This window comes from Bombina bombina, chromosome 10 (genome assembly GCF_027579735.1).
Source record: "Bombina bombina isolate aBomBom1 chromosome 10, aBomBom1.pri, whole genome shotgun sequence".
NCBI classification, from domain to species: domain Eukaryota; kingdom Metazoa; phylum Chordata; class Amphibia; order Anura; family Bombinatoridae; genus Bombina; species Bombina bombina.
The window spans coordinates 196,349,073-196,355,838 of NC_069508.1; positions in this window are offsets into that span (position 1 = coordinate 196,349,073).

A 6,766-nucleotide genomic window follows, 5' to 3' on the forward strand; every position below is an offset into this window, starting at 1 on the left:
ACTGGTGAATGGGTAATTAAGGAATATTATATCTCGTTAAACAATAAACACATTTTTGTAGACTATCCCTTTAAATTATCTAGCTGTACAAAGAGCAAATGCAAATATATGTCAGTTCCATTGTAACCCCCTGGCTCTTTGCAAACACTGAATAGACACAGGCAGAATGAGTTGTAGAGAATTGTGTGTTTGTTTAGTCTTTAACCTTTGAGAGCAAATATTTATCATTAGCTGATTATGGGAAAGACTCTTTTATCTAAGCAAAATGCACAATTTACAGGAAAACATGTGTAAGCGAATGGAGGAAAATGGTGGAAAACAGACATTTAAGTAATAGTATTGGGCATCATTTTATATTAATGCTGAATATGGGTGCAGACAGCGGCTTCGGCTGTTTTCCGGCACTGGATTTATTTGTGTGAAAGTGAAACATACAAAGATCTGTGCAAATCCAGAACTTTGTGTGTTCTCATACAGATAATTTAGATGCAGAAAATAGCTGTATGTTGCTGCCCTGTGGTCATATTCAGCATCCAGTTGTAAAACAAATGCAGAATGCAAAATTGTGCCCATCAGAATGCAAAATTGTGCTCATAACTACTATTTAGTAGTAAATAATCCCGAAGGAGGCAAAATTAATTTAATTAATCATATCTGTTGCAGAAGTTGAACAATCTTATACTTTATATCTTACAAGGAAAAATATAAACATACAAATTTATTATAAATCTGTAAGAAAGGGAAGTGCAGCGTTATTACACACAGTATTGGCTGCACACTCTAGTGACCTATTTTTAACTGTCCCTAATTGGCCACAACAGAGAAGGTAACCTAAGTTACAACATGGCTCCCATTGTTTTATAGACACTAACACTTTACACTTATTTTGTCAATATTTAAACAGCTAATGAAACTTTAAAAAATGCGTCTAATTGTTATTCTCAGACTAATCTTTTCTTTGAGTGCATCATTCTATTTAGCATTTATGTAGGGCTAATTACAAGTGGAACTCTAAATATCGCTTGTGTGCAAACGATATCAGTGCTCCACTTTGTAATACCAGTGCATGATAATGTTTGCTGGAATTACAAGTAAATTGCAATGCGACCGCAAGTTCACATTGCTATTTAGCATTGTGTTTATGAGAGCGCACTTCCATAGGCTTCACAGACGGCATCAGTACCTCGCGCAGTGAAGGAGGTAAGTAGTGCACCAATGGGCAACATTTTTAAATATACAGATATATGTATATGAATATATACATATATATTTATGTGTTAATATGTGTATATACAATACATATAACAAATAAATATGTATATAATCATATACATATATATTTACATTCACAGTTTCCATTAACCGCAATGTAAAGGCAATTTTCAGTGCCACTCCCACCAACTTTAAAGCCCCAAAACTGCCAAGTGCAGTTATTTTTTATCAACATCAAAAAAAAGGTATTTTTTTTAATAAAAACTATAATGCCCTCTTTTTGAGGGCATTTGGGGCACTTTTAGAAAATTAATCAGAGATCTAATCTCTGGTTAATTTCGGAGCGCTAATTGCTACCGCAAGCTCACTGTAGCAATAACCAGCAACTTATATTACTTAATTATTGCGCACCCGCAAACGGCATATTTGTCCATTTGCAGGGGCACCATAATTTAGCGCTCCACTTGTAATCTAGCCCTTAGTGTTTAATGTCCCTTTAATATGCAGTATATTAAAATATACTTTTAACCTCTGTGATTACCTTGTATCTAAGCCTCTTTTGACAGCCCCTTGAAGACATAGCTATTTATTTACTATTTTTACTAGCCAATAAGTGCTGTGTCAACCACAACGTCTCGGAAGAGAGCACAACATTATCTATATGGCCCACATGAACTAGCAGTTTCTTGTTGTGAAAAGCTAATAAAATGCATGTTATGAGGGGCGGTCTGTAGTGGCTTAAAAAAAGGCAGAAATTTAGAGGTTTAAATGTTATAAAGTTTATTAATCTAACAATGATGCTTGTGTAAAGCTGGGGAACGGGTAGTAAAGGCGTTATCTATCTTTTTAAAAAATAACATTTTTGGTGTCGACTGTCCCTTTAATATTATTTTTACCTCTGTGATTACCTTGTATTTAAGCCTCTGCAGACTGCCCCCTTATCTCAGTTCTTTTGACAGACTTACATTTTAGCCAATCAATGAACTCTCATAAGTAACTCTACGGGTGTGAGGTGCACAATGTTATCCCTATGGCACACACGAACTAACTCCCTGTAGCTGTTAAAACTGTCAAATGCATTCAGATAAGAGGCAGCCTTCAAGGGCTAATATATTAGCATATGAGTCTACCTAGGTTTAGCTCTCAACTATGGCACACACAAACTAACTCCCTGTAGCTGTTAAAACTGTCAAATGCATTCAGATAAGAGGCGACCTTCAAGGGCAAAGATATTAGCATATGAGTCTACCTAGGTTTAGCTCTCAACTAAAAATACCAAGAACAAAGCAAATTTGATAATAAAAGTAAATTGCTGTTTAAAATTACTACATGCCCTATCTGAATCATGAAAGTTTAATTTTGAGTACTTTAAAGTCAGCTTAAGAGCTAAAATGTGCTACTGGGAGCTAGCTGAGCACACCTGGTGAACAAATGACAAGAGGCATATATGTGCAGCCACCAATCACCAGCTAGCTTCCAATAGTGCATTGATGTTCCTGAACATACCTAGATATGCTTTTCAACAATTGTTACAGAAAGAACAACTTACATTTGATAATAGAAGTAAATTAAAAAAAAGATTGCCCTTTTTATCTAAACCATAAAAGGTGTGATGATTTTGACTTTTATTTTCTCTTTATATATTTTAAATATTGCTATTCCACATTCATGATATACATTTTTAGTGTTTACTCTCCCTATAAAATGTACATTTCAGCCTTCCTGGGCAGGTGGTGGAAATCACAAGGTCATTTACAGAGAGAGATTAATTATAGATTTTATGTGTGATTTAAATTTGAGATTAATGTCCCTTTAAGTGCACTGGCATTTTACTATAACTACTCACTGTAAAAAACTGATACACAACAACATGTAACACAGAAGCCAAACACATTCATCATCCTATTACTTTGTTTTGATAGACAAATTATGCAGATACATTTTCTAGCCTTTGTGCTTGTTTTGCAATCTGTAAAAATCAAGAAAAATAACTGTATCTGGTTGTTCTGATAAACTGAAAAATAAACATGAAGTGCACTTTGTAATTTGTGATCCAGCAGAGAAATAGCGTAAATACAATTTGCTGAGAGGACACAATTCTGCATTTTATTTCTATTGACATATAACCAACCATAATATGTCAAAGGAATTTTATTTTCCATCCTAGTAACTTTAGAATGTATAAGCCAGGTCTTTATCTAATCTTCTGAGAGAAGAAAATACATGATAGATAGAAATATATAGATATATAAATATATTTATAGAGAGACAGACAGACAGATGATAGACAGGTAGATAAATAGATATATGATAGATAGATAGATAGATAGATAGATAGAGAGAGATAGATAGATAGATAGATAGATAGATAGATGATATATAGAGATAGATAGATAGATGATAGATAAATAGATAGATATAGAGATAGATAGATAGATAGATAGATAGATAGATAGATACTATATATATATAGATAGATAGATAGATATAGAGATAGATAGATAGATAGATAGATAGATATAGAGATAGATAGATAATAGATAGATATAGAGATAGATAGATAGATTGATAGATGGTAGGTAGGTAGATAGATGATAGATAGATACATGATAGATAGATAGATAGATAGATAGATAGATAGATAGATATATGATAGATAGATGATTGGGTTAGAGCACCCTCCAGAGCATGTTACGGTAAGAATTAACCCCTTTAAAAAAATAAACAAATGAATACTGATGATTTTCATCAGTATTTTTTCATTTTTTTTTAAATTTTCTTTGTGCATTTATTTGGATATTAATTTTATTAAAACAAAAATCAATTTCTCGTCACAAATGTGCATTTGTACTAAAATAAATGCACATCTCTAATATAGATAGATATTAGACAGACAGACAGACTGACAGACAGATAGATAGATAGATATATAGATAGAACGATAAGTACGTAGACAGACAGACAGACAGACGGATAGATAGACAGACAGACAGATAGATAGATAGACAGACATACAGCCAGCCAGACAGATAGATAGATAAATAGATTGATAGACAGGCAGATAGATAGACAGACAGACAGACAGATAGATAGATAGATAGATAGATAGATAGATAGATAGATAGATAGATTGATAGATAGATAGATAGATAGATAGATAGATAGATAGATAGATAGATAGATAGAAAGATAGGTAGGTAGACAGACAGACATACAGACAGACATACAGACAGATAGACAGACATAAAGATTGACAGACATACAGACAGATAGACAGATAGAAGAGCTACCTTTTACAGCAGTATTTTATATTGTGCTATTATAATACAAACACAATCACCTAGATTTAGAGTTTTGCGTTAGAAGGGGTGCGTTAGCTACGCATGTTTTTTTCCCACCGCACCTTTTAAATAACACTGGTATTTAGAGTTCTCTGAAGGGCTACGTTAGGCTCCAAAAAGGGAGTGTACAGGCATATTTACCGCCACTGCAACTCTAAATACCAGCGTTGCTTACGGACGCGGCCAGCTTCAAAAACGTGCTTGTGCACGATACACCCATAGGAAACAATGGGGCAGTTTGAGCTGAAAAAAAACCTGCAAAAAAGCAGCGTTCAGCTCCTAACGCAGCCCCATTGTTTCCTATGGGGAAACACTTCCTAAGTCTGCACCTAACACCCTAACATGTACCCCAACCCCTATATTATATTTATTAACCCCTAATCTGCCCCCCCCCCAACGTCGCTGCTACCTTAATTACACTTATTAACCCCTAATCTGACCGGACCTCGCCGCTACTCTAATAAATGTATTAACCCCTAAAGCTAAGTCTAACCCTAACACTAACACCCCCCTAAGTTAAATATAATTTTTATCTAACGAAATAAATTAACTCTTATTAAATAAATTATTCCTATTTAAAGCTAAATACTTACCTGTAAAATAAATCCTAATATTGCTACAATATAAATAATAATTATATTGTAGCTATTTTAGGATTTATATTTATTTTACAGGCAACTTTGTATTTATTTTAACTAGGTACAATAGCTATTAATAACTATTTAATAACTATTTAATAGCTACCTAGTTAACATAATTACAAAATTACCTGTAAAATAAATCCTAACCTAAGTTACAATTAAACCTAACACTACACTATGAATAAATTAATTAACTAAACTATCTACAATTATCTACAATTAAATCAACTAAACTAAATTACAAAAAACAAACACTAAATTACAAAAAATAAAAAAAGATTACAAGAATTTTAAACTAATTACACCTACTCTAAGCCCCCTAAAAAAATAACAAAGCCCCCCAAAATAAAAAAATGTCCTACCCTATTCTAAAATAAAAAGTTAACAGCTTTTTTACCTTACCAGCATGCCCCAAAGAAAACAGCTCTTTTGCATTTAAATAAACATACAATACCCCCCCAACATTACAACCCACCACCTACATACCCCTAATCTAACCCAAACACCCCTTAAAAAAACTAACACTAAGCCCCTGAAGATCTCCCTACCTTATCTTCACCACGCCGGGTATCACCAATCCGTCCAGAAGAGGGTCCGAAGTCTTCATCCTATCCGGCAAGAAGAGGTCCAGAAGAGGGTCCGAAGTCTTCATGCTATCCGGCAAGAAGAGGACATCCGGACCGGTAGACATCTTCATCCAGGCGGCATCTTCTATCTTCTTCCATCCGGCGCGGAGCGGAACCATCTTGAAGCAGCCGACGCGGATCCATCCTCTTCTTCCGGCGACTCCCGACGAATGAAGGTTCCTTTAAGTGACATCATCCAAGATGGCATCCCTCGAATTCCGATTGGCTGATAGGATCGGAATTAAGGTAGGAAAAATCTGATTGGCTGATTGAATCAGCCAATCAGATTCAAGTTCAATCGGATTGGCTGATCCAATCAGCCAATCAGATTGAGCTTGCATTCTATTGGCTGATCAGAACAGCCAATAGAATGTATGGTGCTTCTCTTTCTTGTCCGTGATTGATTGCAGGGGTTTGTGCATGACCCTTGCTGGCACACCACTACTGCTTCCAGGTGCTGAAAAGTTTGGACTGACATAATCTGTGTGTAGATACTCAAAATCATTATACAATGCAGCTTGTTCATTGTTAGTGTACATAGCACAGCATATTTATCAGAGTACACATACTCATTATATGTATACACTGCTACAGTGTATAGAAACTCACATCATTATACACCACTGTCAGTGTATAGATACTCAGTATCATTATAAGATACAGCACACTCAATATCAGTGTTGGGGGCCCAATAATGTTTGCACCAGGTCCCTCTGTTGAGTAGATCTGTTTTTGCTTGTTCAGTAGTATGGGCTGGCATTGAGTATTCTTGAAATGATTGGGATTCTCTATAGCCAGAACCGAGTCAGAGGCTCTTTTCAGGCTCCCAAGTAATTAAGATTTTAGCAGGTTAAAAAAAAAGGGAACGAAAGACCCACAATCATATGTCAAGATAAAAATACAATGACTTTGTTAAAATACAGACGTTAGTTACAATTCTTTGTTA